This window comes from Garra rufa, chromosome 12 (genome assembly GCF_049309525.1).
Source record: "Garra rufa chromosome 12, GarRuf1.0, whole genome shotgun sequence".
Lineage (NCBI taxonomy): Eukaryota > Metazoa > Chordata > Actinopteri > Cypriniformes > Cyprinidae > Garra > Garra rufa.
In genome coordinates this window covers 24,800,582-24,813,081 of record NC_133372.1, presented here as the reverse complement: position 1 = coordinate 24,813,081, position 12,500 = coordinate 24,800,582, and the positions used below count along the sequence as shown (strand labels likewise).

The window sequence follows — 12,500 nt, the reverse complement described above, 5'->3', positions numbered from 1 at the left end:
AACTTGCTGAAAATGCATTAAAGCTTTAACATAGCTTGGAGATGCTGGGGATTGAACCCAGGACCTCATACATGCAAAGCATGCGCTCTACCACTGAGCTACATCCCCATACAAAAATGACATTTGGGCATCTGTAGGTATACAAATTCTGTTAATCCCAGTAGAGGGCACATAAAAGGAATGAATTGAAGCTCTTTTGCATGAAACGCAACAAGCATTGAGCAGCATTTGGAGAAGCTGGGGATTGAACCCAGGACCTCATACATGCAAAGCATGCGCTCTACCACTGAGCTACATCCCCTTTGCTAAAATGACTTTTGAGCATCTGTAGGTATACAAATGCTGTTAAATCCAGTAGCTGGTACGTCACAAGACCAAACTGAAAGGCTTTTACTCAAACTTGCTGAAAATGCATTAAAGCTTTAACAGAGCTTGGAGATGCTGGGGATTGAACCCAGGACCTCATACATGCGAAGCATGCGCTCTACCACTGAGCTACATCCCCTGATAAAAGGTGTGATTTGTTTGTGTGTAGTTACAAGTGCTTTTACTCAAGATAACGTTTGTGTAATAAGTAGATGTTTGCAGACATTGTAATGACTACACACATAGGTCAAAAGTCTGATCAATAGGTAGTTAAAGATTGCTTGGAGATAGAACCCAGGACCTCATACATGCAAAGCATGCGCTCTACCACTGAGCTACATCCCCGTAAAAAAAGGACTTTTGGGCATCTGTAGGTATACAAATTCTGTTAATCCCAGTAGAGGGCACAAAAAAGGAATGAACTGAAGCTCTTTTGCATGAAACGCAATAAACATTGAGCAGCATTTGGAGATGCTGGGGACTGAACTCAGGACCTCATACATGCAAAGCATGCACTCTACCACTGAGCTACATCCACCTGGCAAAGACGGTAGAGGACCAAACAGAAAGGCTTCTACTCAAACCTGCTGAAAATGCATTAAAGCTTTAACATAGCTTGGAGATGCTGGGGATTGAACCCAGGACCTCATACATGCAAAGCATGCGCTCTACCACTGAGCTACATCCCCATACAAAAATGACATTTTGGCATCTGTAGGTATACAAATTCTGTTAATCCCAGTAGAGGGCACATAAAAGGAATGAATTGAAGCTCTTTTGCATGAAACGCAACAAGCATTGAGCAGCATTTGGAGATGCTGGGGATAGAACCCAGGACCTTTGCTAAAATGACTTTTGAGCATCTGTAGGTATACAAATTCTGTTAATCCCAGTAGAGGGCAGACAAAAGGAATGAATTGAAGCTCTTTTGCATGAAACGCAATAAACATTGAGCAGCATTTGGAGATGCAACCCAGGACCTCATACATGCAAAGCATGCGCTCTACCACTGAGCTACATCCCCTTTGCTAAAATGACTTTTGAGCATCTGTAGGTATACAAATGCTGTTAAATCCAGTAGCTGGCAGGTCACAAGACCAAACTGAAAGGCTTTTACTCAAACTTGCTGAAAATGCATTAAAGCTTTAACAGAGCTTGGAGATGCTGGGGATTGAACCCAGGACCTCATACATGCGAAGCATGCGCTCTACCACTGAGCTACATCCCCTGATAAAAGGTGTGCTTTGTTTGTGTGTAGTTACAAGTGCTTTTACTCAAGATAACGTCTGTGTAATAAGTAGTAGATGTTTGCAGACATTGTAATGACTACACAGGTAGGTCAAAAGTCTGATAAATAGGTAGTTAAAGATTGCTTGGGAGATACTGGGGATTGAACCCAGGACCTCATACATGCAAAGCATGCGCTCTACCACTGAGCTACATCCCCGTACAAAAATGACTTTTGGGCATCTGTAGGTATACAAATTCTGTTAATCCCAGTAGAGGGCAGATAAAAGGAATGAATTGAACCTCTTTTGCATGAAACGCAATAAACATTGAGTAGCATTTGGAGATGCTGGGGATTGAACCCAGGACCTCATACATGCAAAGCATGCGCTCTACCACTGAGCTACATCCCCGTTGCAAGAATGACTTTTGGCCATCTGTAGGTATACAAATTCTGTTAATCCCAGTAGAGGTCAGATATAAGGATTGAATTGAAGCTCTTTTGCATGAAACGCAATAAACATTGAGCAGCATTTGGAGATGCTGGGGATTGAACCCAGGACCTCATACATGCAAAGCATGCGCTCTACCACTGAGCTACATCCCCATAAAAAAATGACTTTTGGGCATCTGTAGGTATACAAATTCTGTTAATCCCAGTAGAGGGCAGATAAAAGGAATGAATTGAAGCTCTTTTGCATGAAACGCAATAAACATTGAGAAGCATTTGGAGATGTTGGGGATTGAACCCAGGACCTCATACATGCAAAGCATGCGCTCTACCACTGAGCTACATCCCCGTTGCAAAAATGATTTTTGGGCATCTGTAGGTATACAAATTCTGTTAATCCCAGTAGAGGGTACATATAAGGATTGAATTGAAGCCTTTTGCATGAAACGCAATAAACATTGAGCAGCATTTGGAGATGCTGGGGATTGAACCCAGGACCTCATACATGCAAAGCATGCGCTCTACCACTGAGCTAAATCCACCTGGCAAAGACGGTAGAGGAACAAACCGAAAGGCTTCTACTCAAACCTGCTGAAAATGCATTAAAGCTTTAACATAGCTTGGAGATGCTGGGGATTGAACCCAGGACCTCATACATGCAAAGCATGCGCTCTACCACTGAGCTACATCCCCTTTGCTAAAATGACTTTTGAGCATCTGTAGGTATACAAATGCTGTTAAATCCAGTAGCTGGTACGTCACAAGACCAAACTGAAAGGCTTTTACTCAAACTTGCTGAAAATGCATTAAAGCTTTAACAGAGCTTGGAGATGCTGGGGATTGAACCCAGGACCTCATACATGCGAAGCATGCGCTCTACCACTGAGCTACATCCCCTGATAAAAGATGTGATTTGTTTGTGTGTAGTTACAAGTGCTTTTACTCAAGATAACGTTTGTGTAATAAGTAGATGTTTGCAGACATTGTAATGACTACACACATAGGTCAAGAGTCTGATCAATAGGTAGTTAAAGATTGCTTGGAGATAGAACCCAGGACCTCATACATGCAAAGCATGCGCTCTACCACTGAGCTACATCCCCGTAAAAAAATGACTTTTGGGCATCTGTAGGTATACAAATTCTGTTAATCCCAGTAGAGGGCACAAAAAAGGAATGAACTGAAGCTCTTTTGCATGAAACGCAATAAACATTGAGCAGCATTTGGAGATGCTGGGGACTGAACTCAGGACCTCATACATGCAAAGCATGCACTCTACCACTGAGCTACATCCACCTGGCAAAGACGGTAGAGGACCAAACAGAAAGGCTTCTACTCAAACCTGCTGAAAATGCATTAAAGCTTTAACATAGCTTGGAGATGCTGGGGATTGAACCCAGGACCTCATACATGCAAAGCATGCGCTCTACCACTGAGCTACATCCCCATACAAACATGACATTTTGGCATCTGTAGGTATACAAATTCTGTTAATCCCAGTAGAGGGCACATAAAAGGAATGAATTGAAGCTCTTTTGCATGAAACGCAACAAGCATTGAGCAGCATTTGGAGATGCTGGGGATGGAACCCAGGACCTCATACATGCAAAGCATGCGCTCTACCACTGAGCTACATCCCCGTTGTGAAAATGACTTTTGGGCATCTGTAGGTATACAAATTCTGTTAATTTGGAGATGCTGGGGATAGAACCCAGGACCTTTGCTAAAATGACTTTTGAGCATCTGTAGGTATACAAATTCTGTTAATCCCAGAAGAGGGCAGACAAAAGGAATGAATTGAAGCTCTTTTGCATGAAATGCAATAAACATTGAGCAGCATTTGGAGATGCTGGGGATTGAACCCAGGACCTCATACATGCAAAGCATGCGCTCTACCACTGAGCTACATCCCCTTTGCTAAAATGACTTTTGAGCATCTGTAGGTATACAAATGCTGTTAAATCCAGTAGCTGGCAGGTCACAAGACCAAACTGAAAGGCTTTTACTCAAACTTGCTGAAAATGCATTAAAGCTTTAACAGAGCTTGGAGATGCTGGGGATTGAACCCAGGACCTCATACATGCGAAGCATGCGCTCTACCACTGAGCTACATCCCCTGATAAAAGGTGTGCTTTGTGTGTAGTTACAAGTGCTTTTACTCAAGATAACGTCTGTGCAATAAGTAGTAGATGTTTGCAGACATTGTAATGACTACACAGGTAGGTCAAAAGTCTGATAAATAGGTAGTTAAAGATTGCTTGGAGATACTGGGGATTGAACCCAGGACCTCATACATGCAAAGCATGCGCTCTACCACTGAGCTACATCCCCGTACAATAATGACTTTTGGGCATCTGTAGGTATACAAATTCTGTTAATCCCAGTAGAGGGCAGATAAAAGGAATGAATTGAAGCTCTTTTGCATGAAACGCAATAAACATTGAGTAGCATTTGGAGATGCTGGGGATTGAACCCAGGACCTCATACATGCAAAGCATGCGCTCTACCACTGAGCTACATCCCCGTTGCAAGAATGACTTTTGGGCATCTGTAGGTATACAAATTCTGTTAATCCCAGTAGAGGGCAGATATAAGGATTGAATTGAAGCTCTTTTGCATGAAACGCAATAAACATTGAGCAGCATTTGGAGATGCTGAGGATTGTACCCAGGACCTCATACATGCAAAGCATGCGCTCTACCACTGAGCTACATCCCCATACAAAAATGACTTTTGGGCATCTGTAGGTATACAAATTCTGTTAATCCCAGTAGAGGGCACATAAAGGGAATGAATTGAAGCTCTTTTGTATGAAACGCAACAAGCATTGAGCAGCATTTGGAGATGCTGGGGATTGAACCCAGGACCTCATACATGCAAAGCATGCGCTCTACCACTGAGCTACATCCCCATACAAAAATGACTTTTGGGCAGCTGTAGGTATACAAATTCTGTTAATTTGGAGATGCTGGGGATAGAACCCAGGACCTTTGCTAAAATGACTTTTGAGCATCTGTAGGTATACAAATTCTGTTAATCCCAGTAGAGGGCAGACAAAAGGAATGAATTGAAGCTCTTTTGCATGAAACGCAATAAACATTGAGCAGCATTTGGAGATGCAACCCAGGACCTCATACATGCAAAGCATGCGCTCTACCACTGAGCTACATCCCCTTTGCTAAAATGACTTTTGAGCATCTGTAGGTATACAAATGCTGTTAAATCCAGTAGCTGGCAGGTCACAAGACCAAACTGAAAGGCTTTTACTCAAACTTGCTGAAAATGCATTAAAGCTTTAACAGAGCTTGGAGATGCTGGGGATTGAACCCAGGACCTCATACATGCGAAGCATGCGCTCTACCACTGAGCTACATCCCCTGATAAAAGGTGTGCTTTGTTTGTGTGTAGTTACAAGTGCTTTTACTCAAGATAACGTCTGTGTAATAAGTAGTAGATGTTTGCAGACATTGTAATGACTACACAGGTAGGTCAAAAGTCTGATAAATAGGTAGTTAAAGATTGCTTGGGAGATACTGGGGATTGAACCCAGGACCTCATACATGCAAAGCATGCGCTCTACCACTGAGCTACATCCCCGTACAAAAATGACTTTTGGGCATCTGTAGGTATACAAATTCTGTTAATCCCAGTAGAGGGCAGATAAAAGGAATGAATTGAACCTCTTTTGCATGAAACGCAATAAACATTGAGTAGCATTTGGAGATGCTGGGGATTGAACCCAGGACCTCATACATGCAAAGCATGCGCTCTACCACTGAGCTACATCCCCGTTGCAAGAATGACTTTTGGCCATCTGTAGGTATACAAATTCTGTTAATCCCAGTAGAGGTCAGATATAAGGATTGAATTGAAGCTCTTTTGCATGAAACGCAATAAACATTGAGCAGCATTTGGAGATGCTGGGGATTGAACCCAGGACCTCATACATGCAAAGCATGCGCTCTACCACTGAGCTACATCCCCATAAAAAAATGACTTTTGGGCATCTGTAGGTATACAAATTCTGTTAATCCCAGTAGAGGGCAGATAAAAGGAATGAATTGAAGCTCTTTTGCATGAAACGCAATAAACATTGAGAAGCATTTGGAGATGTTGGGGATTGAACCCAGGACCTCATACATGCAAAGCATGCGCTCTACCACTGAGCTACATCCCCGTTGCAAAAATGATTTTTGGGCATCTGTAGGTATACAAATTCTGTTAATCCCAGTAGAGGGTACATATAAGGATTGAATTGAAGCCTTTTGCATGAAACGCAATAAACATTGAGCAGCATTTGGAGATGCTGGGGATTGAACCCAGGACCTCATACATGCAAAGCATGCGCTCTACCACTGAGCTAAATCCACCTGGCAAAGACGGTAGAGGAACAAACCGAAAGGCTTCTACTCAAACCTGCTGAAAATGCATTAAAGCTTTAACATAGCTTGGAGATGCTGGGGATTGAACCCAGGACCTCATACATGCAAAGCATGCGCTCTACCACTGAGCTACATCCCCATACAAACATGACATTTTGGCATCTGTAGGTATACAAATTCTGTTAATTTGGAGATGCTGGGGATAGAACCCAGGACCTTTGCTAAAATGACTTTTGAGCATCTGTAGGTATACAAATTCTGTTAATCCCAGTAGAGGGCAGACAAAAGGAATGAATTGAAGCTCTTTTGCATGAAACGCAATAAACATTGAGCAGCATTTGGAGATGCTGGGGATTGAACCCAGGACCTCATACATGCAAAGCATGCGCTCTACCACTGAGCTACATCCCCTTTGCTAAAATGACTTTTGAGCATCTGTAGGTATACAAATGCTGTTAAATCCAGTAGCTGGCAGGTCACAAGACCAAACTGAAAGGCTTTTACTCAAACTTGCTGAAAATGCATTAAAGCTTTAACAGAGCTTGGAGATGCTGGGGATTGAACCCAGGACCTCATACATGCGAAGCATGCGCTCTACCACTGAGCTACATCCCCTGATAAAAGGTGTGCTTTGTTTGTGTGTAGTTACAAGTGCTTTTACTCAAGATAACGTCTGTGTAATAAGTAGTAGATGTTTGCAGACATTGTAATGACTACACAGGTAGGTCAAAAGTCTGATAAATAGGTAGTTAAAGATTGCTTGGAGATACTGGGGATTGAACCCAGGACCTCATACATGCAAAGCATGCGCTCTACCACTGAGCTACATCCCCGTACAAAAATGACTTTTGGGCATCTGTAGGTATACAAATTCTGTTAATCCCAGTAGAGGGCAGATAAAAGGAATGAATTGAACCTCTTTTGCATGAAACGCAATAAACATTGAGTAGCATTTGGAGATGCTGGGGATTGAACCCAGGACCTCATACATGCAAAGCATGCGCTCTACCACTGAGCTACATCCCCGTTGCAAGAATGACTTTTGGCCATCTGTAGGTATACAAATTCTGTTAATCCCAGTAGAGGTCAGATATAAGGATTGAATTGAAGCTCTTTTGCATGAAACGCAATAAACATTGAGCAGCATTTGGAGATGCTGGGGATTGAACCCAGGACCTCATACATGCAAAGCATGCGCTCTACCACTGAGCTACATCCCCATAAAAAAATGACTTTTGGGCATCTGTAGGTATACAAATTCTGTTAATCCCAGTAGAGGGCAGATAAAAGGAATGAATTGAAGCGCTTTTGCATGAAACGCAATAAACATTGAGAAGCATTTGGAGATGTTGGGGATTGAACCCAGGACCTCATACATGCAAAGCATGCGCTCTACCACTGAGCTACATCCCCGTTGCAAAAATGATTTTTGGGCATCTGTAGGTATACAAATTCTGTTAATCCCAGTAGAGGGTACATATAAGGATTGAATTGAAGCCTTTTGCATGAAACGCAATAAACATTGAGCAGCATTTGGAGATGCTGGGGATTGAACCCAGGACCTCATACATGCAAAGCATGCGCTCTACCACTGAGCTACATCCACCTGGCAAAGACGGTAGAGGAACAAACCGAAAGGCTTCTACTCAAACCTGCTGAAAATGCATTAAAGCTTTAACATAGCTTGGAGATGCTGGGGATTGAACCCAGGACCTCATACATGCAAAGCATGCGCTCTACCACTGAGCTACATCCCCTTTGCTAAAATGACTTTTGAGCATCTGTAGGTATACAAATGCTGTTAAATCCAGTAGCTGGTACGTCACAAGACCAAACTGAAAGGCTTTTACTCAAACTTGCTGAAAATGCATTAAAGCTTTAACAGAGCTTGGAGATGCTGGGGATTGAACCCAGGACCTCATACATGCGAAGCATGCGCTCTACCACTGAGCTACATCCCCTGATAAAAGGTGTGATTTGTTTGTGTGTAGTTACAAGTGCTTTTACTCAAGATAACGTTTGTGTAATAAGTAGATGTTTGCAGACATTGTAATGACTACACACATAGGTCAAGAGTCTGATCAATAGGTAGTTAAAGATTGCTTGGAGATAGAACCCAGGACCTCATACATGCAAAGCATGCGCTCTACCACTGAGCTACATCCCCGTAAAAAAATGACTTTTGGGCATCTGTAGGTATACAAATTCTGTTAATCCCAGTAGAGGGCACAAAAAAGGAATGAACTGAAGCTCTTTTGCATGAAACGCAATAAACATTGAGCAGCATTTGGAGATGCTGGGGACTGAACTCAGGACCTCATACATGCAAAGCATGCACTCTACCACTGAGCTACATCCACCTGGCAAAGACGGTAGAGGACCAAACAGAAAGGCTTCTACTCAAACCTGCTGAAAATGCATTAAAGCTTTAACATAGCTTGGAGATGCTGGGGATTGAACCCAGGACCTCATACATGCAAAGCATGCGCTCTACCACTGAGCTACATCCCCATACAAACATGACATTTTGGCATCTGTAGGTATACAAATTCTGTTAATCCCAGTAGAGGGCACATAAAAGGAATGAATTGAAGCTCTTTTGCATGAAACGCAACAAGCATTGAGCAGCATTTGGAGATGCTGGGGATGGAACCCAGGACCTCATACATGCAAAGCATGCGCTCTACCACTGAGCTACATCCCCGTTGTGAAAATGACTTTTGGGCATCTGTAGGTATACAAATTCTGTTAATTTGGAGATGCTGGGGATAGAACCCAGGACCTTTGCTAAAATGACTTTTGAGCATCTGTAGGTATACAAATTCTGTTAATCCCAGAAGAGGGCAGACAAAAGGAATGAATTGAAGCTCTTTTGCATGAAATGCAATAAACATTGAGCAGCATTTGGAGATGCTGGGGATTGAACCCAGGACCTCATACATGCAAAGCATGCGCTCTACCACTGAGCTACATCCCCTTTGCTAAAATGACTTTTGAGCATCTGTAGGTATACAAATGCTGTTAAATCCAGTAGCTGGCAGGTCACAAGACCAAACTGAAAGGCTTTTACTCAAACTTGCTGAAAATGCATTAAAGCTTTAACAGAGCTTGGAGATGCTGGGGATTGAACCCAGGACCTCATACATGCGAAGCATGCGCTCTACCACTGAGCTACATCCCCTGATAAAAGGTGTGCTTTGTTTGTGTGTAGTTACAAGTGCTTTTACTCAAGATAACGTCTGTGCAATAAGTAGTAGATGTTTGCAGACATTGTAATGACTACACAGGTAGGTCAAAAGTCTGATAAATAGGTAGTTAAAGATTGCTTGGAGACACTGGGGATTGAACCCAGGACCTCATACATGCAAAGCATGCGCTCTACCACTGAGCTACATCCCCGTACAATAATGACTTTTGGGCATCTGTAGGTATACAAATTCTGTTAATCCCAGTAGAGGGCAGATAAAAGGAATGAATTGAAGCTCTTTTGCATGAAACGCAATAAACATTGAGTAGCATTTGGAGATGCTGGGGATTGAACCCAGGACCTCATACATGCAAAGCATGCGCTCTACCACTGAGCTACATCCCCGTTGCAAGAATGACTTTTGGGCATCTGTAGGTATACAAATTCTGTTAATCCCAGTAGAGGGCAGATATAAGGATTGAATTGAAGCTCTTTTGCATGAAACGCAATAAACATTGAGCAGCATTTGGAGATGCTGAGGATTGTACCCAGGACCTCATACATGCAAAGCATGCGCTCTACCACTGAGCTACATCCCCATACAAAAATGACTTTTGGGCATCTGTAGGTATACAAATTCTGTTAATCCCAGTAGAGGGCACATAAAGGGAATGAATTGAAGCTCTTTTGTATGAAACGCAACAAGCATTGAGCAGCATTTGGAGATGCTGGGGATTGTACCCCGGACCTCATACATGCAAAGCATGCGCTCTACCACTGAGCTACATCCCCCTTGCAAAAATGACTTTTGGGCAGCTGTAGGTATACAAATTCTGTTAATTTGGAGATGCTGGGGATAGAACCCAGGACCTTTGCTAAAATGACTTTTGGGCATCTGTAGGTATACAAATTCTGTTAATCCCAGTAGAGGGCACATAAAAGGAATGAATTGAAGCTCTTTTGCATGAAACGCAACAAGCATTGAGCAGCATTTGGAGATGCTGGGGATAGAACCCAGGACCTTTGCTAAAATGACTTTTGAGCATCTGTAGGTATACAAATTCTGTTAATCCCAGTAGAGGGCAGACAAAAGGAATGAATTGAAGCTCTTTTGCATGAAACGCAATAAACATTGAGCAGCATTTGGAGATGCTGGGGATTGAACCCAGGACCTCATACATGCAAAGCATGCGCTCTACCACTGAGCTACATCCCCTTTGCTAAAATGACTTTTGAGCATCTGTAGGTATACAAATGCTGTTAAATCCAGTAGCTGGCAGGTCACAAGACCAAACTGAAAGGCTTTTACTCAAACTTGCTGAAAATGCATTAAAGCTTTAACAGAGCTTGGAGATGCTGGGGATTGAACCCAGGACCTCATACATGCGAAGCATGCGCTCTACCACTGAGCTACATCCCCTGATAAAAGGTGTGCTTTGTTTGTGTGTAGTTACAAGTGCTTTTACTCAAGATAACGTCTGTGTAATAAGTAGTAGATGTTTGCAGACATTGTAATGACTACACAGGTAGGTCAAAAGTCTGATAAATAGGTAGTTAAAGATTGCTTGGAGATACTGGGGATTGAACCCAGGACCTCATACATGCAAAGCATGCGCTCTACCACTGAGCTACATCCCCGTACAATAATGACTTTTGGGCATCTGTAGGTATACAAATTCTGTTAATCCCAGTAGAGGGCAGATAAAAGGAATGAATTGAAGCTCTTTTGCATGAAACGCAATAAACATTGAGTAGCATTTGGAGATGCTGGGGATTGAACCCAGGACCTCATACATGCAAAGCATGCGCTCTACCACTGAGCTACATCCCCGTTGCAAGAATGACTTTTGGGCATCTGTAGGTATACAAATTCTGTTAATCCCAGTAGAGGGCAGATATAAGGATTGAATTGAAGCTCTTTTGCATGAAACGCAATAAACATTGAGCAGCATTTGGAGATGCTGAGGATTGTACCCAGGACCTCATACATGCAAAGCATGCGCTCTACCACTGAGCTACATCCCCATACAAAAATGACTTTTGGGCATCTGTAGGTATACAAATTCTGTTAATCCCAGTAGAGGGCACATAAAGGGAATGAATTGAAGCTCTTTTGTATGAAACGCAACAAGCATTGAGCAGCATTTGGAGATGCTGGGGATTGTACCCCGGAACTCATACATGCAAAGCATGCGCTCTACCACTGAGCTACATCCCCCTTGCAAAAATGACTTTTGGGCAGCTGTAGGTATACAAATTCTGTTAATTTGGAGATGCTGGGGATAGAACCCAGGACCTTTGCTAAAATGACTTTTGAGCATCTGTAGGTATACAAATTCTGTTAATCCCAGTAGAGGGCAGACAAAAGGAATGAATTGAAGCTCTTTTGCATGAAACGCAATAAACATTGAGCAGCATTTGGAGATGCTGGGGATTGAACCCAGGACCTCATACATGCAAAGCATGCGCTCTACCACTGAGCTACATCCCCGTTGCAAGAATGACTTTTGGGCATCTGTAGGTATACAAATTCTGTTAATCCCAGTAGAGGGCAGATATAAGGATTGAATTGAAGCTCTTTTGCATGAAACGCAATAAACATTGAGCAGCATTTGGAGATGCTGGGGATTGAACCCAGGACCTCATACATGCAAAGCATGCGCTCTACCACTGAGCTACATCCCCGTTGCGAAAATGACTTTTGGGCATCTGTAGGTATACAAATTCTGTTAATTTGGAGATGCTGGGGATAGAACCCAGGACCTTTGCTAAAATGACTTTTGAGCATCTGTAGGTATACAAATTCTGTTAATCCCAGTAGAGGGCAGACAAAAGGAATGAATTGAAGCTCTTTTGCATGAAACGCAATAAACATTGAGCAGCATTT

The 12,500-nt window shown here is 42.7% G+C and overlaps 52 non-coding genes across 52 annotated transcripts in view; all 52 read right to left on the bottom strand.

Moving 5' to 3' along the window:
* Window positions 1-36: 36 nt before the first annotated feature.
* trnaa-ugc (transfer RNA alanine (anticodon UGC)) lies at window positions 37-108 on the bottom strand. The gene has a single exon. It is a non-coding gene; the product is annotated as a tRNA-Ala (tRNA).
* Window positions 109-229: 121 nt separating this feature from the next.
* trnaa-ugc (transfer RNA alanine (anticodon UGC)) lies at window positions 230-301 on the bottom strand. Its single transcript has one exon. It is a non-coding gene; the product is annotated as a tRNA-Ala (tRNA).
* A 132-nt stretch (window positions 302-433) lies between these two features.
* trnaa-cgc (transfer RNA alanine (anticodon CGC)) lies at window positions 434-505 on the bottom strand. Its single transcript has one exon. It is a non-coding gene; the product is annotated as a tRNA-Ala (tRNA).
* Window positions 506-983: 478 nt separating this feature from the next.
* On the bottom strand, window positions 984-1,055 carry trnaa-ugc (transfer RNA alanine (anticodon UGC)). The gene has a single exon. It is a non-coding gene; the product is annotated as a tRNA-Ala (tRNA).
* Window positions 1,056-1,522: 467 nt separating this feature from the next.
* Window positions 1,523-1,594, bottom strand: trnaa-cgc (transfer RNA alanine (anticodon CGC)). The gene has a single exon. It is a non-coding gene; the product is annotated as a tRNA-Ala (tRNA).
* A 147-nt stretch (window positions 1,595-1,741) lies between these two features.
* trnaa-ugc (transfer RNA alanine (anticodon UGC)) lies at window positions 1,742-1,813 on the bottom strand. The gene has a single exon. It is a non-coding gene; the product is annotated as a tRNA-Ala (tRNA).
* Window positions 1,814-1,934: 121 nt separating this feature from the next.
* On the bottom strand, window positions 1,935-2,006 carry trnaa-ugc (transfer RNA alanine (anticodon UGC)). The gene has a single exon. It is a non-coding gene; the product is annotated as a tRNA-Ala (tRNA).
* A 122-nt stretch (window positions 2,007-2,128) lies between these two features.
* On the bottom strand, window positions 2,129-2,200 carry trnaa-ugc (transfer RNA alanine (anticodon UGC)). The gene has a single exon. It is a non-coding gene; the product is annotated as a tRNA-Ala (tRNA).
* Window positions 2,201-2,321: 121 nt separating this feature from the next.
* Window positions 2,322-2,393, bottom strand: trnaa-ugc (transfer RNA alanine (anticodon UGC)). The gene has a single exon. It is a non-coding gene; the product is annotated as a tRNA-Ala (tRNA).
* Window positions 2,394-2,514: 121 nt separating this feature from the next.
* On the bottom strand, window positions 2,515-2,584 carry trnaa-ugc (transfer RNA alanine (anticodon UGC)). Its single transcript has one exon. It is a non-coding gene; the product is annotated as a tRNA-Ala (tRNA).
* An 81-nt stretch (window positions 2,585-2,665) lies between these two features.
* Window positions 2,666-2,737, bottom strand: trnaa-ugc (transfer RNA alanine (anticodon UGC)). Its single transcript has one exon. It is a non-coding gene; the product is annotated as a tRNA-Ala (tRNA).
* A 132-nt stretch (window positions 2,738-2,869) lies between these two features.
* trnaa-cgc (transfer RNA alanine (anticodon CGC)) lies at window positions 2,870-2,941 on the bottom strand. Its single transcript has one exon. It is a non-coding gene; the product is annotated as a tRNA-Ala (tRNA).
* Window positions 2,942-3,419: 478 nt separating this feature from the next.
* trnaa-ugc (transfer RNA alanine (anticodon UGC)) lies at window positions 3,420-3,491 on the bottom strand. Its single transcript has one exon. It is a non-coding gene; the product is annotated as a tRNA-Ala (tRNA).
* Window positions 3,492-3,612: 121 nt separating this feature from the next.
* trnaa-ugc (transfer RNA alanine (anticodon UGC)) lies at window positions 3,613-3,684 on the bottom strand. The gene has a single exon. It is a non-coding gene; the product is annotated as a tRNA-Ala (tRNA).
* Window positions 3,685-3,885: 201 nt separating this feature from the next.
* On the bottom strand, window positions 3,886-3,957 carry trnaa-ugc (transfer RNA alanine (anticodon UGC)). The gene has a single exon. It is a non-coding gene; the product is annotated as a tRNA-Ala (tRNA).
* A 132-nt stretch (window positions 3,958-4,089) lies between these two features.
* trnaa-cgc (transfer RNA alanine (anticodon CGC)) lies at window positions 4,090-4,161 on the bottom strand. Its single transcript has one exon. It is a non-coding gene; the product is annotated as a tRNA-Ala (tRNA).
* Window positions 4,162-4,303: 142 nt separating this feature from the next.
* On the bottom strand, window positions 4,304-4,375 carry trnaa-ugc (transfer RNA alanine (anticodon UGC)). The gene has a single exon. It is a non-coding gene; the product is annotated as a tRNA-Ala (tRNA).
* A 121-nt stretch (window positions 4,376-4,496) lies between these two features.
* On the bottom strand, window positions 4,497-4,568 carry trnaa-ugc (transfer RNA alanine (anticodon UGC)). Its single transcript has one exon. It is a non-coding gene; the product is annotated as a tRNA-Ala (tRNA).
* A 122-nt stretch (window positions 4,569-4,690) lies between these two features.
* On the bottom strand, window positions 4,691-4,762 carry trnaa-ugc (transfer RNA alanine (anticodon UGC)). The gene has a single exon. It is a non-coding gene; the product is annotated as a tRNA-Ala (tRNA).
* Window positions 4,763-4,883: 121 nt separating this feature from the next.
* On the bottom strand, window positions 4,884-4,955 carry trnaa-ugc (transfer RNA alanine (anticodon UGC)). Its single transcript has one exon. It is a non-coding gene; the product is annotated as a tRNA-Ala (tRNA).
* Window positions 4,956-5,350: 395 nt separating this feature from the next.
* Window positions 5,351-5,422, bottom strand: trnaa-cgc (transfer RNA alanine (anticodon CGC)). Its single transcript has one exon. It is a non-coding gene; the product is annotated as a tRNA-Ala (tRNA).
* A 147-nt stretch (window positions 5,423-5,569) lies between these two features.
* Window positions 5,570-5,641, bottom strand: trnaa-ugc (transfer RNA alanine (anticodon UGC)). The gene has a single exon. It is a non-coding gene; the product is annotated as a tRNA-Ala (tRNA).
* Window positions 5,642-5,762: 121 nt separating this feature from the next.
* Window positions 5,763-5,834, bottom strand: trnaa-ugc (transfer RNA alanine (anticodon UGC)). The gene has a single exon. It is a non-coding gene; the product is annotated as a tRNA-Ala (tRNA).
* A 122-nt stretch (window positions 5,835-5,956) lies between these two features.
* Window positions 5,957-6,028, bottom strand: trnaa-ugc (transfer RNA alanine (anticodon UGC)). The gene has a single exon. It is a non-coding gene; the product is annotated as a tRNA-Ala (tRNA).
* Window positions 6,029-6,149: 121 nt separating this feature from the next.
* On the bottom strand, window positions 6,150-6,221 carry trnaa-ugc (transfer RNA alanine (anticodon UGC)). Its single transcript has one exon. It is a non-coding gene; the product is annotated as a tRNA-Ala (tRNA).
* Window positions 6,222-6,342: 121 nt separating this feature from the next.
* On the bottom strand, window positions 6,343-6,412 carry trnaa-ugc (transfer RNA alanine (anticodon UGC)). Its single transcript has one exon. It is a non-coding gene; the product is annotated as a tRNA-Ala (tRNA).
* An 81-nt stretch (window positions 6,413-6,493) lies between these two features.
* On the bottom strand, window positions 6,494-6,565 carry trnaa-ugc (transfer RNA alanine (anticodon UGC)). Its single transcript has one exon. It is a non-coding gene; the product is annotated as a tRNA-Ala (tRNA).
* Window positions 6,566-6,765: 200 nt separating this feature from the next.
* Window positions 6,766-6,837, bottom strand: trnaa-ugc (transfer RNA alanine (anticodon UGC)). The gene has a single exon. It is a non-coding gene; the product is annotated as a tRNA-Ala (tRNA).
* A 132-nt stretch (window positions 6,838-6,969) lies between these two features.
* On the bottom strand, window positions 6,970-7,041 carry trnaa-cgc (transfer RNA alanine (anticodon CGC)). The gene has a single exon. It is a non-coding gene; the product is annotated as a tRNA-Ala (tRNA).
* A 146-nt stretch (window positions 7,042-7,187) lies between these two features.
* trnaa-ugc (transfer RNA alanine (anticodon UGC)) lies at window positions 7,188-7,259 on the bottom strand. Its single transcript has one exon. It is a non-coding gene; the product is annotated as a tRNA-Ala (tRNA).
* Window positions 7,260-7,380: 121 nt separating this feature from the next.
* Window positions 7,381-7,452, bottom strand: trnaa-ugc (transfer RNA alanine (anticodon UGC)). The gene has a single exon. It is a non-coding gene; the product is annotated as a tRNA-Ala (tRNA).
* Window positions 7,453-7,574: 122 nt separating this feature from the next.
* Window positions 7,575-7,646, bottom strand: trnaa-ugc (transfer RNA alanine (anticodon UGC)). Its single transcript has one exon. It is a non-coding gene; the product is annotated as a tRNA-Ala (tRNA).
* A 121-nt stretch (window positions 7,647-7,767) lies between these two features.
* Window positions 7,768-7,839, bottom strand: trnaa-ugc (transfer RNA alanine (anticodon UGC)). Its single transcript has one exon. It is a non-coding gene; the product is annotated as a tRNA-Ala (tRNA).
* Window positions 7,840-7,960: 121 nt separating this feature from the next.
* trnaa-ugc (transfer RNA alanine (anticodon UGC)) lies at window positions 7,961-8,033 on the bottom strand. Its single transcript has one exon. It is a non-coding gene; the product is annotated as a tRNA-Ala (tRNA).
* A 78-nt stretch (window positions 8,034-8,111) lies between these two features.
* On the bottom strand, window positions 8,112-8,183 carry trnaa-ugc (transfer RNA alanine (anticodon UGC)). The gene has a single exon. It is a non-coding gene; the product is annotated as a tRNA-Ala (tRNA).
* Window positions 8,184-8,315: 132 nt separating this feature from the next.
* Window positions 8,316-8,387, bottom strand: trnaa-cgc (transfer RNA alanine (anticodon CGC)). Its single transcript has one exon. It is a non-coding gene; the product is annotated as a tRNA-Ala (tRNA).
* Window positions 8,388-8,865: 478 nt separating this feature from the next.
* Window positions 8,866-8,937, bottom strand: trnaa-ugc (transfer RNA alanine (anticodon UGC)). Its single transcript has one exon. It is a non-coding gene; the product is annotated as a tRNA-Ala (tRNA).
* Window positions 8,938-9,058: 121 nt separating this feature from the next.
* Window positions 9,059-9,130, bottom strand: trnaa-ugc (transfer RNA alanine (anticodon UGC)). Its single transcript has one exon. It is a non-coding gene; the product is annotated as a tRNA-Ala (tRNA).
* Window positions 9,131-9,331: 201 nt separating this feature from the next.
* trnaa-ugc (transfer RNA alanine (anticodon UGC)) lies at window positions 9,332-9,403 on the bottom strand. The gene has a single exon. It is a non-coding gene; the product is annotated as a tRNA-Ala (tRNA).
* Window positions 9,404-9,535: 132 nt separating this feature from the next.
* trnaa-cgc (transfer RNA alanine (anticodon CGC)) lies at window positions 9,536-9,607 on the bottom strand. Its single transcript has one exon. It is a non-coding gene; the product is annotated as a tRNA-Ala (tRNA).
* Window positions 9,608-9,753: 146 nt separating this feature from the next.
* Window positions 9,754-9,825, bottom strand: trnaa-ugc (transfer RNA alanine (anticodon UGC)). Its single transcript has one exon. It is a non-coding gene; the product is annotated as a tRNA-Ala (tRNA).
* Window positions 9,826-9,946: 121 nt separating this feature from the next.
* Window positions 9,947-10,018, bottom strand: trnaa-ugc (transfer RNA alanine (anticodon UGC)). The gene has a single exon. It is a non-coding gene; the product is annotated as a tRNA-Ala (tRNA).
* A 122-nt stretch (window positions 10,019-10,140) lies between these two features.
* Window positions 10,141-10,212, bottom strand: trnaa-ugc (transfer RNA alanine (anticodon UGC)). Its single transcript has one exon. It is a non-coding gene; the product is annotated as a tRNA-Ala (tRNA).
* A 121-nt stretch (window positions 10,213-10,333) lies between these two features.
* On the bottom strand, window positions 10,334-10,405 carry trnaa-ugc (transfer RNA alanine (anticodon UGC)). The gene has a single exon. It is a non-coding gene; the product is annotated as a tRNA-Ala (tRNA).
* A 352-nt stretch (window positions 10,406-10,757) lies between these two features.
* Window positions 10,758-10,829, bottom strand: trnaa-ugc (transfer RNA alanine (anticodon UGC)). Its single transcript has one exon. It is a non-coding gene; the product is annotated as a tRNA-Ala (tRNA).
* A 132-nt stretch (window positions 10,830-10,961) lies between these two features.
* Window positions 10,962-11,033, bottom strand: trnaa-cgc (transfer RNA alanine (anticodon CGC)). Its single transcript has one exon. It is a non-coding gene; the product is annotated as a tRNA-Ala (tRNA).
* A 146-nt stretch (window positions 11,034-11,179) lies between these two features.
* Window positions 11,180-11,251, bottom strand: trnaa-ugc (transfer RNA alanine (anticodon UGC)). Its single transcript has one exon. It is a non-coding gene; the product is annotated as a tRNA-Ala (tRNA).
* Window positions 11,252-11,372: 121 nt separating this feature from the next.
* Window positions 11,373-11,444, bottom strand: trnaa-ugc (transfer RNA alanine (anticodon UGC)). Its single transcript has one exon. It is a non-coding gene; the product is annotated as a tRNA-Ala (tRNA).
* Window positions 11,445-11,566: 122 nt separating this feature from the next.
* Window positions 11,567-11,638, bottom strand: trnaa-ugc (transfer RNA alanine (anticodon UGC)). The gene has a single exon. It is a non-coding gene; the product is annotated as a tRNA-Ala (tRNA).
* Window positions 11,639-12,032: 394 nt separating this feature from the next.
* trnaa-ugc (transfer RNA alanine (anticodon UGC)) lies at window positions 12,033-12,104 on the bottom strand. Its single transcript has one exon. It is a non-coding gene; the product is annotated as a tRNA-Ala (tRNA).
* A 122-nt stretch (window positions 12,105-12,226) lies between these two features.
* Window positions 12,227-12,298, bottom strand: trnaa-ugc (transfer RNA alanine (anticodon UGC)). Its single transcript has one exon. It is a non-coding gene; the product is annotated as a tRNA-Ala (tRNA).
* Window positions 12,299-12,499: 201 nt separating this feature from the next.
* Window position 12,500, bottom strand: part of trnaa-ugc (transfer RNA alanine (anticodon UGC)) — a 72-nt gene continuing 71 nt past the window's right edge. Inside the window, exon 1 of the tRNA in view lies at window position 12,500. This exon is cut by the window's right edge and continues 71 nt beyond it. This is a non-coding gene — a tRNA (tRNA-Ala).